Here is a 16,654-nt window from a genome sequence, read left to right as displayed (position 1 = left end):
ATTAAGGCAGCGCCGTTTGAAGCGCTGTACGGACGGAAGTGTCGATCACCACTCTGCTGGGCAGAGGTGGGTGACAGCCAAATCACTGGTCCAGAACTGGTACTCGAAACCTCGGAAAAGATTGTTCAAATCCGAAATCGCATGGCAGCAGCACGGGATCGCCAAAAGAGTTACGCCGACAAGCGCCGAAAACCTCTCGAATTTAAAGTGAACGATCGGGTGTTACTCAAAGTCTCACCTTGGAAAGGTGTAGTTCGCTTTGGTAAGCGAAACAAACTCAACCCACGGTATGTTGGTCCGTACCGGATAACTGAGCGCATTGGTCCGGTGGCGTACCGACTGGACCTACCCACAGAACTCAGTGGCGTACACGATGTATTCCACGTATCAAATTTGAAGAAATGCCTATCTGATGAAACCCAAGTAGTCCCTTTGGAGGAACTGCAAGTTGATGAACAGTTACGGTTCATTGAGGAACCAGTCGAAGTTTTGGATTGGGAAACCAAAACACTCAAACACAGCAAAATTCCAATCGTTAAGGTTCGTTGGAACTCGAGACGTGGACCGGAGTTCACGTGGGAACGCGAGGATCAAATGATGAAAAAGTATCCTCACCTTTTTGAAGGGCTAACCAAACACCGAAAACCGCGAAACCCGGCAAACCGTCAAACATCACCGAATGTATGAATTAAATTTCGGGACGAAATTTCTTTTTACTAGGGGATGATATGACAAACTGAAAATTTTTCTTCTTACTTTTTCAGGCTCTCATCACGACTTGACTCAAATTTTCGGGACGAAAATTCTTTAACATGGGAATGATGTGACAATCGTCAATTCCAGGTTAACCTCGTTAACTCAACTCCGTTAATTCAAACTTTAAAGATCGTTGAATCTATAACGCATACTTCATTACATTTAAACTAGGGTTTAAATGACGCTTAACATTTACTACATGTGTAGTAGTCTTTCGGGATTTGCACCGAAACGCAAACGAGTTGATAAATAAACGACAAACGTCAAAACACGAACTATGTGATTACTATGTGTTAGGATTATGTGCTATGTGATAATATTATGGTCATGTTAACTTATTGTGCAAGTATGATAGAATGTTCTAGAAAAACAACACTTGGAAAGTAGAGGGATTAGAATGTAACTTGTATATCTATAAATATATTATTAACTTAACCCTAACTATTATTATTATCCTAACCCTAACCTACAAGTTCCGATCGGCTCTCTCTCACCTCCCTTCTCCACGGCTGCCGTCCACAAGAACACCCACATACACCATCAATTCAAGTCTTTGATCCAAGAACTAAGTGCTAGGAAGGTATATTTGATCATCCTTCACATCCTTGTTGATTGAATTTGATGTTTGTTGGGTTAATAACAAACCCTAGCTGGCCGATTCTAGGTGTTATATTGTTCATGTGATTCTTGAATCGATTTGATGATAAAGTGATAACTAGATTGATATTGATACATGATTGATTGTTGTTCTTGATTTGAATTAAAACACAAACCCTAATCTTGTATGTATGGTGTGATTTATATGCATGGATAGTAGTTATGGTGTCTAGAGGGTTATATGGATGCATGATAGTTCATAGATTGTTATGATGTTGAGTTTTGATGTGAACAGATTCTGGACAGAATATATATACGATGTTTAACTGACTGTAACGAAGTGTAAACGTGAAAATTGATTGAGATTGTGGGTACTGCAGTAAACTAGGTTGAGTCTAGTTTCTATAAAGTATAAATTCGTAATTTTTGGATAAGTGGAAGTATACTTTTATGATTTTACAAAAACGTGATGCAAAGCTGAGCTGTTAGACCTGCTGTTAGGTTATATTGTAAATTCTATATCTCATGAACTACGAGGCCAATTGGGTTGGTTCCACTTCTGGAAGTTGACTCACTGAGTTAGGAACCAAACCCAAGTGGTCTTGCATTTATTGGATTTTTCGTTTACCGGGAATTGCAAATAACATTCTGTTGTGCATGAATCTGACTGATATGAGTTTACTGTAGTGTTTTGATCATTATGAGAAATCTATATGGAATAAAAATAATATAAAATATGTTCTGGAAACCTAAGACATGTATGTTTCAGTGGTGATTTTTGGTGAATTAATTGAGATGATATGATCGGTGAAATAGTACAATCTTTCAAGTAGAAATTCTGTCACAATGAAACTAGCTGCTGAGTTGTGTAGGAATGCATGAAATATGATAGTTTTTATATAATTGTTGTATTTTGACCAAAATACCCTTGCGGGGAATAGTTGCTAGTTTGATTGCCATGAATTGACCAAATTGCCCTTATGGGGAATAATGGTTAGTTAGTCTTTGTTTGTTGACCAAAATGCCCTTACGGGAATAATTGCTTGTAAGTACGTTATTAATACATGACACGAAAGTAATTGCTCACTCGTGTATCGTATCACAATTGTACTTGTTTAAATCACACACGGTTCACAAACGAAACACGAAACATGATACGTGCATAGGTATTATGTGCCGAGTCTAGAGACTCGTTAAACGTTCCGATACTTAGAAAATCTCTTTGTTATTTTAGAACGCTAGAGAGTTTTCTACGACGCGCATCACTCGGTGATCTAATTTGGAATATTCTTCGCAAACAGTGAGTTCACTTACCCCGCTCTTTGAACTGTTTTCAAACGTTTTTCACTTGGGGGAGATAACATACTCCGATAAACGCATTTTTGAGATAAACACATATTTAAGATTTTGTTATAAATTATATATATCACTTGTAGAGGCTAAGCGGCACGTAACCCTTGAAGTCCCACGCATCGAACCGGTTAATATTTGGAATAGCGAGTCACTGTTGAGTAGTACTACTGGGTTTGACAAACCCCACCCGACGCTAAGCTCAACTGGAGGTTGAGTGGGTGTAATTTTGGCTAACACTTACCATGGTCTGGGTTGACCTGGTGACGGGCACTTGATAAACAGTCAGCTTCGGTCTCGAACCACTTAGTAATACCTGTTGTATAGATTAGCTACCTATCGATATATAATTTGACATAACATTATCTGGTAACACTTAAACGCTGTAACGTGGTTACACACTTAAACGCCGTAACGTGGTTACGCAAAACACTTAAACGCTGTAACGTGGTTACACACTTAAACGCCGTAACGTGGTTACGCAAAACATTTAAACGCCGTAACGTGGTTACGCAAAACTTTTAAACGCCGTAACGTGGTTACGCAAAACACTTAACGAAAACGCTGAACTCAAACGCTAAACGATTTATCTTATATAACTTGTGAACTCACCAACCTCGTGTTGACCTCTTTTAGTATGTTATTCTCAGGTAGCCGAGGCGGGCGCGCGGTTTAGGAGCATGCATTAATTGTTAAACATCTTACTCTGCAAACTTAATTTTAACATTTACATTTGGTTTTAAGTCGTCCTGCGTGACGCAACTTTTGAATTAAGGTTTTACGCTTCCGCACTTATTTTTCATTTAAACGTTTTCTTTGGTTTGGTTATAACTAATGATTCCGATCCTGCCAGTTCACACCCTCTGACGGTAAAACTCCGTTAGTGGATTTTGAGGGTGTGACAATATTTGATGAAAACTCATCATGGTGGTAACCAAGTAAAGAAGTCTTTCCCGACACACATGACCTACAAAAAGAGTATGATGAGTATGTTACGGTTCAGGTTGTTGATAATCACCTAGATGAACAATCTGACAGACAACTAACAGTGAACCTGAGTTTTCTGGAATACGAAACGGGAATGTTTTAATCCATTATGAACCTGTTCTTCAGTTAGTCAAATGAACGATCAAACTAGCACCTCAACTGAATTAGTTAATGCAGAGGGTGGTGTACAGGTTGTTTGAAGGTCTGATGAATCAGAAGGTATAACCCGAAACACGTGAATGTTGCTTTACTTATCATTCAAGAAACCTAACCTGAGACCGTAGAACAAGCTATATAAGATCCTAAGTGGATGGAACCCATGAAGAAAGAGTTAGAAGCTTTAGCCAGTAAAGAGACTTAGCATCTTGTTCTGAAGCCGTGTGATGGAAAAGCAATTTCATGCAAGTGGGTTTTTAAAATTAAAAGGCGGGCCAACGAATCGATAGAAAGATATAAGGCTCGATTAGTAGCACGACTTTTCCATAGGAGTACGAAATCGAGTATGAAACGTTTATTTCCGGAGCTAAACTAGTTTCGGTTCAAGTAATTTTAGCTATCGATGCGTACAAATGTCGGAATTTGTGGCAAATGGATGTTACTAATGTGTTCTTGTATGGCGTTTTAGATCGAATAATGCATGGGCCAGGGAGGTTTTGTAGGTCAAAAGTTTCCAAATTATGTTTGTCAGTTAAAGAAAGCGATTACGGTTTAAAACAGTCACCGCATGCTTGGTTTGGTAAGATCGGTGAGTTTTAGAACAACCTAATTCACAAAATTATCTGTATTGAAGTCACAACCTTTTTATCTCATAAGTGAGCCAAAAAAAACATCAAACTAATGAAATGTGTAACGTTGCCTGCGTGCTTAAAAATTTGGCCTCTTTTTTACATGGCAAAGACAAGCTTGAGTAGACAAGTGCATTGGCTAAATTAGAAAGTGTCCCCGTTGACGAAATTCTGGAAAAGGTAAATCCCGGTGACGATGGATTCAGTAGAAATACTTTTACTTGGTTTGCTACATGAGGTGGCAAGAGCAAAGGCGCGGCAACAAAGATACTGGCTTCTCATGGTCGACTTTCAGTTTTTAAAGATGTTGACAGTGAATATAGCAATATGTATTGAATTGGGATGTTCACTCTCTATTATATGAATATAAATGCATTTTTTATAAGAACAGTTGAATACCTTAAAGTGATTCCAAATGAAAACTCATAAGACATATATATAATCTGCTTTGCTATGTAGATTAAGGATGCTTTTCCTTGACTCCTTCCCATATTGACCTATTGTTTTAATTTTGAAAATCCACTCATTGAACCATTTTGTTGCATCATTGGCTGACTGGCTCCTCTTGGGATTAAGTGGCCATATATTATTTGATAAATAAAAATAGACGGTCGAACACATCAACTGTTTCAAATAATATATACAAGAACATAAAATTAGTTGTATTGTTTGACTTGTATTATTTGTAAAAGGAACTTGAAGGATATCCCCAAGATTAGAAGCACATTCACAGAATAGTTATGATAAATGCTTGAAACTCTATAAATGATAGATGTCTTTGAAGATTTGTGTTTAATTAATAAGATTGTGGTGCTGTCCATCACTTTTTTAGTATTTTAGTACCGTAAATTATAAATTTGTCTCTCTTTACAAATAAATTATAAACCAAGATCAATTAATATAATTTTTAAAAAAATTAGTTTTACCATTCAAAAAGGGCTAGCAACGTGGTTTGTTGCATGTTTGACTTCCATTCCGATGTAAACACTACTCTTAAATGAAACAAAGAGACAGTTTTATTAAAAGAAGAAAAAAGGATAAAAGAAACACCAAGAGCTAAGACCATCTCTAATATTTTTTTAGAGTGTTTTTATACATCACTTGCCATTTGACTCCACCATAACACAACATCTCTTCTCTTTCCTCCTACTCGTCTCACAAACCATTTACATCATACCCTATCACATCCACATCATATTATCTCTTCTTATAAGCACCCCCAAAAATCATCTATCCATGATGCCCAAATGCACTCATACTTTGTCTAACTAGACAAGGCAAAGAAATGGAAAATTTCTAATATAAACATATGAGTGGTCATAAATGTATCTAAGCTGAAAACAGATCAAAATCAAAAATAGCATATACTTTTTGTGTAAAAATGTCAGCCACCTATAGACCTTTATGAAATATGAGTGGTCATAAATGTTTTAAAGCTTGAACTCGGCTCAGCTACAACCAGTGCATCTATTATTGATTTGAATTTGCAAAATGAACGGATTTTTTATGTTCGAACTTGGACTAGTTTTCAATCGACCAACTCAATTCTGCTCGGTTTGGCTTAATTTCAAAACAAAAACATATAAAATAAGTTTTTTAACAACAAATTAAGTCTAAAATTAGTTAAACTAAATTGTTAGCTTCAACTCAAACTCACAATTTAACAAAACAACATATAACATATAGATAAGTTCCACAAAATACAAATTTTGAATCACAATTTATGTTCTAAGTAGTTATGCTTACAAAAATGCAATGATATGCACTGTTTCTTTTTTTCACCATCCACCCTTTATACATACCATCAACACTACAAGATATATATGTTTGCGCATTAGAATAATTCTTTTGACTTTCACTTCACGCCACTAGCTATAGATGGTACATCCCTTTCTATTATTCATAACTAACTCGGCACTCTTCTTCACTTAACATGAGGAGCCTCAATTCCATTTGATTTTTTTGTGAGGAGATAAAAATAAATTAACAAATAAATAAATAAAAAATACATAGATCAAGTTTACATATTAGGTAGTTTAAGATTTGTTTGACTATTTTTATAAAACTATAGTATGGCCAGTTTGTGTAATCTACTCTGTAATATATTAGGTAGGTAAGACATCAATGTCACAAGTAGCTAGACAACACGATATGCAATTCTTATATATACGATTATATTTTTAATTTTAATAAAGTGCTTCTATCCAAGAAATTTCCTAAACCCTTCCTTTTTACACAGATATCAATGTTATAAAAACCACCCCATTTTAGGTTTATTAAAACTTTAATCCGGTAATGTGTTGTGTTTAAATAAGATTAAATTGATTATAATTGTGTCTTTATATATCTGACAATTAAAGATATAAGCAAAAATATTTTCTTTTATAATTGAAAAAAAATGTATATTCTTAATGTTTTATTCTTTTTAATTTCATTGTTCATAAAGATGTGCTTACATCAAGTAGCTTCCTTGACATTAAGTTTCCAGGAATTTCTTTGTATTTACTCATTCATATAGGATAATACAAACTTAAACCACATACTTCTTTTCTTCGTCATCCTTAGAGGTATACTCACTCCATACAAATCAAAACATCAATGGCATCTTCATCCTCATCATCTTACTCTGCTCCTTCATCTTCTCACTCATGGAAATACGATGTATTTCTTAGTTTCAGAGGAGAAGATACACGTAAGACTTATGTGGATTTTCTCTACGATGCTCTTGTGCAACAAGGAATCGACACTTACAAGGATGACGAGACACTTCCCGAGGCCAATCCATCGCTCAATCCCTCTTTAAGGCAATCAAAGAATCAAAGTTCGCCATTATTATATTCTCCAAAAACTATGTCGATTCTTCTTGGTGTTTGGATGAACTTGCGTGTATTATGAAATGTAGAGATGAGAGAGGGCAAATCGTTATGCCAATATTTTATCATGTAAATCCATCAGACATGCAAAATCCAAATTGGAAAATTGCCAAACATTGTTGGAAGAATATGAGCAAAGCTAATACATGGAGAAAAGCACTAGTACAATCAGCTAGCATATCGGGTTGGGTAATCAAGCATACTGCAAACGGGTAATTTTATATTTAATCATTATGCGTAAGATGACTCTAGTAAGTTTTTGTAGCGTAAGGTTAAAATTCTATAATGCTTGTATCCAAGTATGGACTTTATTGCTTAGAGATTTGATGAACATACAAAGAGATTTGTACCTCATACTAGTAATCTTATTTTGAGGATTGAGCCATGAAAAATATACATATTATTCAAAAGCTTCAGATTGTTGTTTTGAAATTTAATGAACACGCAGTCATATTTGTAGCTTACTGACTTGACAAACCAATGAGTAATTTACGGCCACTAACGTGCTTGTGGTATTGATCTGGTCTACCAATCTTATTTCATTGTGCAATATAAGATAATTTGTTTGATTTTGAGCATATGCTAATTATTATTACTTCATCGAATGTGTAGGCATGAATCGAAAGGCATCAAAGAGATTGTTGATATTGTATCATGTATCTTGTTTTCCTCGAATTCATATGTCGATGAAGAACTCATTGGTATTAGGGCTCGTTTAAAAGAATTGAGAGCACACTTACAAGTTGAGCAGGGTGGCGTGCACATGATTGGAATATGGGGGATGGGTGGTGGTGGTAAGACTACTCTTGCATCTTCTATTTACAATGAAATATATAGAAAGTTTGATGGTTGTTGCTTTCTGGACAATGTTAGGGAGATATCATGCAGGTACGGATTTAAAAATATTACAAGAAAAAGTACTCTCAGATATTTTGAAACAAAAGGATTTGAAATTAGGGAGTGTTCAGGAAGGTAGACGCATGATAAAGAGAAGGTTGTGTAATAGAAAAGTATTGATTGTTCTTGACGATGTCGATTCCTTGATCAGCTAAACATGTTAGTTGGATCACTAGATTGGTTTGGTGAAGGAAGTCGTGTAATAATCACAACTAGAGATAATCATGTACTAAATGCTCACAAAGTTAAAGCGATATACAATATTAGATTGTTAAATGATGGCGAGGCTATGAAGCTCTTTCGTAAGCATGCACCTCAAGATAACATGCCTATAGAAACTTATGAGATCCTTTCAAAAGATGTTGTTTCTTATGCTTGCGGACTCCCTTTAGCACTTAAAGTTTTAGGTTCTTTTCTATGTGATAAAGACGTAAATGAATGGCACAGTGCCTTGGCGAGACTAAAAGATATCCCAGAAAATGATATTATAGGACTGCTAAAGATTAGTTATGATGGACTTACACCAATGGAGAAAGAGTTGTTCCTAGATATCGCATGTTTTCATAGGGGGGAAAAGCTAGAAGATGCTATGTTGAGCCTAGAGGCTTGTGGTTTTCACCCTATTATAGGAATAAAGGTGTTGATACAAAAGGCTCTCATAAGTGTTTCAAATGAAGTGTTTAATTTGCGTTATTCACAAGGAAAGTTGGATATGCATGATTTGGTACAAGAATTGGGCCATTACATTGTTCAAGGAGAGTATCCAAAGAATCCTGAAAAACATAGTAGGGTTTGGCAGGACAAACATATTTTAAGCATATGTTCTATGAACTCAACAATGGTAATGATTAAGCTATATCTTTGCAATATATATATATATATATATATATATATATATATATATATATAAAATGTTTAATTCATCTTGTCTCTAACAACCTTTCAATTCCTTATCACAGAATAGTGATAACATTGAAGCTTTAGGTTTTGCTAGCACTAGGATGCATTGTTCACAACATCTTCCTCAGGTCGTCGCTACCATGAAAAATCTCCGGTCGTTTTATTGGGAATGTTATCCTCCAAGTCTTTTGCCAACTAATTTCCAGCCAACAAAGCTTTGCTGTCTAATCTTGAAAGAAAGCTTGCAAGAACAACTCTGGGAGGGGTATAAGGTAATTTCTTACTATATAATTTGCTCTATTACGAATGTAAACATAGCAAATTATTAATCTAACCAACCTGGAAATTAGTAAATTTTAAACATAATATGACCACATAGTTATGGAACTGAATCAAGACACTGTAGTGATTAATATTGATTAATTAGCTTTAGTGAGAGTTTGAGTTAGTTAAGTTGTTTGTGTCTATCGATTTTGTTTATTGAGGTTGAGCCATAGCAGGTTAAGTCTTAATTGGTTGAGTTTAAATGCCACTTATGCTTAGATTTTTTAGCGGGGTTGAGTCTTTTAAAAATCTTTGTGGGTTACTGTTTTGAATGATAATGAGAAGAGTCATCAAGGGTTTTCACAAAATCTGATTTTGTTCGGATGTTCATCAAAGAACTGTGTGTTGTTCGATCCAGTTATTCCAACAAACAACATATCTGACTTGTGTATGATTTTTTATACAACAGCATCTACCAAATTTGAAAGTGTTCAACCTCAGTAATTCGAAAAACCTAATCAAGATACCAGATTTAGAGGGACTTCCATTCCTTGAAAAACTAATGCTCCGTAATTGTTCTGGTTTAAAAGAATGTCATCCATCAATTGGATGTCATAAAAGACTTGTTTTTCTGGACTTGTATGGATGTGAAAATCTTGGAATGTTTCCGGCCATCACCGGGATGCCAAAATTGGTGACTCTTATACTCTCGAGGTGCTTTAATCTTCATAAGTTTCCAGATATCAAAACAAACATGGATAGCTTGGTAGATATTTGTTTAGGAGAGAGTGGGATAGAAGTTTTACCATCATCAATTGTACAATTTTGTACAAACCTCGTTTCTCTATATCTAAGTGATTGCTTCTATCTAAAGAGTATTGAAGTCGACTTTTGTCGCCTAAAAAAATTGAAAGAGCTCCATCTCTCAGGTTGTATACAACTTGAGACACCAGCACAAGACCTCTTTAATGTAGACTGTTGCTTAGAGGTGCTTTCTTTACATCCTATGCGCCAACTACCTCCTTTTCTAGATTCGATTTTCTTCTTCAAACACATTACTTCTAGAGGGTTAGAAGACGATTTTCTACGATACTATCTTAAAATCAGGTTTCCTCACTTTCCACGTTTCTTAAAAGTTTGAGTCTTAGATCGTCCAACTTACTAGACGAAGACATCCCCTCTGATATTTGTGAGTTATGTAACTTACAAGTACTAGACTTGAGTGAAAACAGATTCTCGAGGATCCATTCCATCCTCTTGCAACTTCCTCGTCTCAAATTCCTTAACATTTCAAAATGCAAAATCCTTATAGAATTGCCGGATCTCCCATCAAGCATAGCTGTTCTTGATGCAAAAGAGTGCGACTCACTTATCATAGAAGATTTTCCAACAACTTATAAATGGTTGTGGAAAGTCTCACTTGGGTATAAAGTGTGTGGTGGAGAGAATGTATTGCAATCAGTGTTTCAGGTTCGGCTCTATCTTAAATATAATGTTCTTGATTTTCTATCTTTGTATAAACCCAAACAGAATAATATAAGAACATCATGATTAAATGACTGACAGGGAAATGCAATTGAAGATCATTTTATGAGTTTTGAAAGATATTATTTTGACATTCCACGGGGACTAGGTTTTGACATATCGACAAGGCCCTTTTCATCTGATACATTTACATTTCTGCTTCCGCAGAATTGGTATAGTGACTATAGTGGATTCTTAATATGTGTTGCTTGGTCTGAGACGCCCGATTTGATGATTGTTATCAAGCAAGAGATGCACATGAACGATCAATCTTGTTTTTTGGGCGAATTTGGTGCAACTGAAATAAGGAAAACATGTTATATACCCTTTAGTTCATTGATGCATATGCCACGATGGAATGGTAATATTTCATTTTTCATTCGTTGGTGTACGTTTAAAGTTGAACTTGTTCCTAGGCGAAGTAATGGTGGTTCAACGGAAAGATCAACAGATTGCTTAGAATTTTGGGATGAACAAATTAAAGACAGAAAGACATTTACAATCCAGCAGGCTTCAGGGTCTTCTATCGAAATTGCATGGTTACATAATTCTCTATGCTGTTATGTAAGTTCTCTTAACCTTTGTCTGCATCAATGATCGTTAAATGAAAGATTACTCGAGATTGTGGTGCGTGAACTTGATTTTGACATCCAATATGTATTAAAATGGTAATTTCAGTCAACAAATTAAATGTGTTTTCGGATTGCTGCAGCAATCGATATTCTTTTCCTTCCTTTTTTTTTGTTTTTTGCAACATCTGTGTGTACAAAACATATATATGCTGAGCTGAGGACACAACCAAACTTTTGATCTTATGTATTTGAGCTTCTTCTTTTCTATTACAGGTTTAAGCATTGATGGATGATTTTAGATGAAACATGGAAGGTGGATAGATGGATCTATTCGGATGAATCATGATAATAAATTTCTTTTTCGTAAAATTATAATGGATATTTTTGAATGAATAGTGTAAATCAAATCCATAGTTTAGATAGATGTGTGTTTGAATTAATTGTGATGTATTGCACTTGTTCGTTTGTGTACATTAATACTAACTTAATTATCTTCATTTGTGTTCATACATGCTCGATCAATTATGTTCATTTGTGTTTGTTTATATCGATCAATTATGTTTGTTTATCATAAAGTATGCTACTTGATTTATCTAATTTTACCAAAATTGGTCATAATGTAATATTATAACTTTGATTTTATTTCATTAGTTATTTGTTCGGTGATTAGTATTGGCTGTTATTATGGTTTAAAAACTGGAATTAAATACGTGGGTCAAGTTATTCTATAAAAAAGACAAAAAATGAGAAGAATGATAAGGATTTATGGCCAAGAAATTTAAAAAAAAAAACTCAAAACTAAAACAGGCAGCGAAAAAAAAGAAATAAATGAAAACAAAAATGTTTCCCCTATCTTCCTCACTCTTCAAAAAAAAGTCACGATATTGAGAAAAAAATATTATTGTGTATTTTTATTTTTCATTGTGTTTTTTTGTATATTTTTGTCATTAATTGTGTTTTTATTTTCCGTCAATGTGACTTTTTTCTCAAAATTGTGTTTTCTTAGTGTTTTTTTTTTCTTTTTTTTTTAACCCAAAAGACGTGGGAAACGTTTTAGTTTTTTTTTTTTTTTAATTTTTGTTTATATTTTGAATTACGATTATTATATTATTATTTTTATTAAAAAATTCTGAGGATTTTTTTTTCTACAAATTTTTATCACATTTCTTAACCTTTACCTCAAATACACATGTTAAAATGTTAACATGTGCTTTTACAAAAACAGTAAGGATGAATAAATAAGTATACAAAAGATAAGGGGCTCTTTATATCATCTTCCCAAAACAAAAGTACAAACTACCAAGATTCGATTAGTCAACAACTTAACACTTGAAAGACCAAACAAGTGTGAAATCAAATCAAATTCATAGGATTCAACTGGTCACTGAAGCAATCATCAAACAAAACAACAATATGGAGACAAAGCAAAATAACACAAAACCCAAAACCCCAGTTCGTTGCATCGTCAAACTCGGTCAAACATCCTTTCTTTTCAATTAATTCCCTAATTATGATTCATGCTATAAAATTGTGTTACAAGATTAGGAATTGAAATAATACCCAAAACATCTGGGACGGGTATAGGTAAGGGATGGAAATGAAACCCGAAACTGATGGGACGGGTATAGGACTATAGGTAAGGGATGGGTTTGGGATTATTTTTTAAATTTTCCGTGGGGTATAGGACGGGTATGGGATTTGGTTATATACCCATTTACCTGATTAGATACCCGAAATGACTTTCTTTTTTTATTTATTTTAAATGTATGTGAATATGCGGTATATAATATACCCGATTTATTTTAAGCATATACGGTAGATAATAACTTGATTATATTGATATATTTCTAATTTTTATTAACCGAATTATTTCAAGTGTATACGGTATATAATATGCTCGATTTATTTTAGGTATATACGGTATAATAATATACCTAGGGGTGAGCTAAAGCTAAAACTTCGGTTTTTGAAATTTTACTTTCGTTTTTTTTTTTTTTTTTTTTGAATTCTTGAACTAAAAACTAAAAGTTTGGTCTTTGAATTTTTGAAAACGTTCACTTTCGGATTTTTTGGTTTTCCAATTTGGTTCGGTTTTTTTGGTTTTGCCGCTTAAATTGAAAATTTTGGATCGAAAAAAATGTTGGCTCAAAATAATGAAGTCGGGCCTAAATCATTTAGTTATCTAAAAATTAATGGATTATTATACATTTGAGCTAAAATATTTGAGTTACAGATTTATTAATTTCTTATAAATTACTTGAAATACAAAAAATATATAAAATTTATAAATTTGATTTGGTTCTGTTTTTTGGCTTTTATTTCATGCAAAACCTAAACCGAACATTCAACTGTAGGTTTTCTTTTTACAAAAACATAAAAGTGTACCTTCGGTTTTTGTTTCGGTTCAGTTTTTCCTGTTCGGGTTCTTCGGTTTCATGCACATCAATAGATACCCAACGGGTTTTGGGACGGGTATGGAACAAACTTTAATAATCGGATATGGAGTTGGGATTATATAAACCCAACCCATTGTCATCCCTAAACAAGATCCCATACTGAATAATAATAATAATATGTGAACTTATAGGAGGCGCAGCGATCACCTGCAAGAACGAATTCGAAAAGATAAACGAAACCAATCTTACTACAGTTTCTTCGCAACTGCGTGAATCAATGATGTTTGGATCGTCATCTGGACCCGTACTTGAAATGGATTGGAGCAAACGCCCTGGAACATCGGAAACTGCGATTAAAGTTGACGAGTTTACGGAACAACATGTTTTAGAGTCCAACAGTTTTGTTGTTATTCATGGAGCAGGTTCAGTTAAGCTGTATATGTGAGTTATGTTTTCGGTTTTTAATTTTATTATTTATGTTTTTCAGGGTTTTTAATTTTATTATTGCTGGCTTTTGTCTCGTGTTTTTATTTTCAGTTGTTTCTCGTTTTGTAAGGTGACTTCGCTCAATCTTGAAATAGTTAGAGCACTTGCGAGAGGTACAATTCTAGTTTACTATTTAGTAATGTAGCCGATAGAGATTATATCGTTTGACTTGTGTAAAATGTTTACATACATGTTGTCATTATTCATCATTCAACATTTCAAGGGTGGCGCTTTGGTAAGCGTCCGATTTCCCTTAGAGATCTCATGATTCTCGGGGTGTTGGTGGGTCCATGCTTTTCTCCATTAGTTAGCAAGGGAATTACGGGCCCCACCAATATCCTAGCAGAGGTCTGTTAGTGTCTGGTAAACCTATTGGTTAGCAGGGTATTGGTGGGCCCCATGTTTTTCTCCATTAGTTGGCAAGGGAGTCACGGGCCCCACCAATATCCTAGCAGAGGTTTGTTAGTGTCGGGTAAACCTATTGGTTAGCAGGGTATTGGTGGGGCCCATGAGTTTTTCTAACTGATTATCTCAGTTTCCAAAAAAAAAAAAAGTTAATCTTAAAGACGAGACGTGATTATTATTTACGTTTGTTTAAAAATTTGTCACAGAGGGTATCCCGTCAGTTGCAATGTCTCCATTTTCATGTGGATGGTCAACTCGTGAAAGAAATGTATGGACGCACATAAAAATCTTTATAAGATTATTTGAATTTTTGTGACATCTTTTACATGTGAACATTTAAAAACCGAAAGCATACTTTTTTACAGATAGCTTCTGCTGATGTGTCAAACGTGGTTGAAGCCCTTGACTCCGGTTTTGTTCCGGTAAGTTTTGCACATATGATTGTCAAAAAGTTAATATTAATTATTTTGTAAATTTGAATTAATAGTTTCCATCTAGGTTTTGCACGGTGATGCGGTGCTTGATGAGTCACTGGTATGTAGCATTATTAGCATTTAACAACGAGAGTTCTTCTATGCTAATGACGATTAGTATCTAATTACAACATGTGATTTGATATTGTTTCAGGGCTGCACTATATTAAGCGGAGACGTGATCATAAGTCATCTAGCCGCGCATTTAAAGCCTCAATTTGTAGTTTTCCTTGTATCCTACTGTTTTGTTTTCCTTCACTATATATATAGCTTTAAACCAAAGTAATATCAAACATGATAAATATTATTTCTATAGTGTTCCTATACAATAAGCAATAAAGACCGATGTTTTTGGCGTATATGATCGCCCTCCTGCAGAACCGAACGCTGTTCTTCTCAGAGAGATTGGTGAGTACAATCTTTATACACAGTTCTTCGTCGGTACGTCAATATTATTATTAACGGTTTTATTGTCGTTTAACTTGATTAAATAATGACTGTGGCAGCCGTACGTGAAGATGGCAGCTGGTCGGTTGTGAACCCAACATTTGAAGACTCAGATAAGCAAGGTTAGTAAAATAATAAAGTTTATTATTTAGAAAATGAAATGAAATAAAGAGAAAAATAAAGTTTATAAATGATTTTTGTTAAACAGTTGAGATTAGTGTGGCGTCGCACGATACAACAGGAGGTATGGTGACCAAAATATCAGAAGCCGCAATGATTGCAAAACTTGGTATTGATGTGTATATTGTGAAGGTATATATATGTATTTTTATTTTTAATATTTGTCATTCGTAGCTTGCTTTTTATATAAAGGTACTTAATTATGAAAATGTTCTTTGCAGGCGACAACTGAACATTCGTTGACAGCGTTAAGTGGTAAACTGAGAGATAAGATCCCTGAAGACTGGCTCGGAACAGTTATTCGTTATGTTCCATGAAACATGTTTTGTCATGTGTTGTGCAACTTCATTTTTTCATGAGTCTCTTTGTTATTGTACCATGCAATTTGACCAGTTCAGGTTTTGATATAATTTTCAGGCATTCTTCATTCATCAGATATATTTGTAGTTTGCTAAAATTTATGTTTTTAAGATTCATTTGGAATTTATATATGTTTTTATTGTGGATTTTTTTGATTAAAACTTTAAGACAATGTTAGATTCATAAAGTTTTTTTCTTGTATAAGTGGTAAAGAGTGTAAGCGAGCTAAACCGCTGGTGAACTATACAAGATCGGCTAATTAAACTCTAAATCGAGACAATCTTAAACAAGAGGTTGAGTCTATTGTATGTTTCAATATTCAAGCCTAGGCTTCACTTGTCAAAGCTTACTATATGTATATATTTGTGATATTAGAAAATAAAAAGAAATTATAATGCTTAA

General features: G+C 34.3%; 2 long non-coding RNA genes and 2 pseudogenes across 3 annotated transcripts; all 4 read left to right on the top strand.

Annotated features, from left to right (window-relative positions):
- The first annotated feature begins 7,049 nt into the window (after nucleotides 1–7,049).
- On the top strand, nucleotides 7,050–9,229 carry LOC143614417 (disease resistance protein Roq1 pseudogene; annotated as a pseudogene).
- Nucleotides 9,230–9,336: 107 nt separating this feature from the next.
- Nucleotides 9,337–10,100, top strand: LOC143614428 (uncharacterized). Its single transcript, XR_013150291.1, has 2 exons — nucleotides 9,337–9,417; nucleotides 9,879–10,100. It is a non-coding gene; the product is annotated as an uncharacterized LOC143614428 (long non-coding RNA).
- Nucleotides 10,101–10,614: 514 nt separating this feature from the next.
- Nucleotides 10,615–11,225, top strand: LOC143614427 (uncharacterized). The gene is made up of 2 exons (XR_013150290.1): nucleotides 10,615–10,879; nucleotides 10,976–11,225. It is a non-coding gene; the product is annotated as an uncharacterized LOC143614427 (long non-coding RNA).
- Nucleotides 11,226–12,678: 1,453 nt separating this feature from the next.
- LOC143614425 (isopentenyl phosphate kinase-like) lies at nucleotides 12,679–16,457 on the top strand (annotated as a pseudogene). Its single transcript, XR_013150289.1, has 10 exons — nucleotides 12,679–12,979; nucleotides 14,093–14,500; nucleotides 14,999–15,060; nucleotides 15,158–15,214; nucleotides 15,291–15,326; nucleotides 15,420–15,497; nucleotides 15,607–15,673; nucleotides 15,772–15,834; nucleotides 15,921–16,024; nucleotides 16,114–16,457. The product of XR_013150289.1 is annotated as an isopentenyl phosphate kinase-like (transcript).
- The last annotated feature ends 197 nt before the right edge of the window (nucleotides 16,458–16,654 follow it).

This window comes from Bidens hawaiensis, unplaced genomic scaffold, assembly GCF_021521415.1.
Source record: "Bidens hawaiensis isolate Kalapana, Puna unplaced genomic scaffold, B.hawaiensis_p1.1 tig00040004_1, whole genome shotgun sequence".
Classification (NCBI taxonomy): Eukaryota; Viridiplantae; Streptophyta; class Magnoliopsida; order Asterales; family Asteraceae; genus Bidens; species Bidens hawaiensis.
This window is presented reverse-complemented; position numbering and strand designations above follow the sequence as displayed.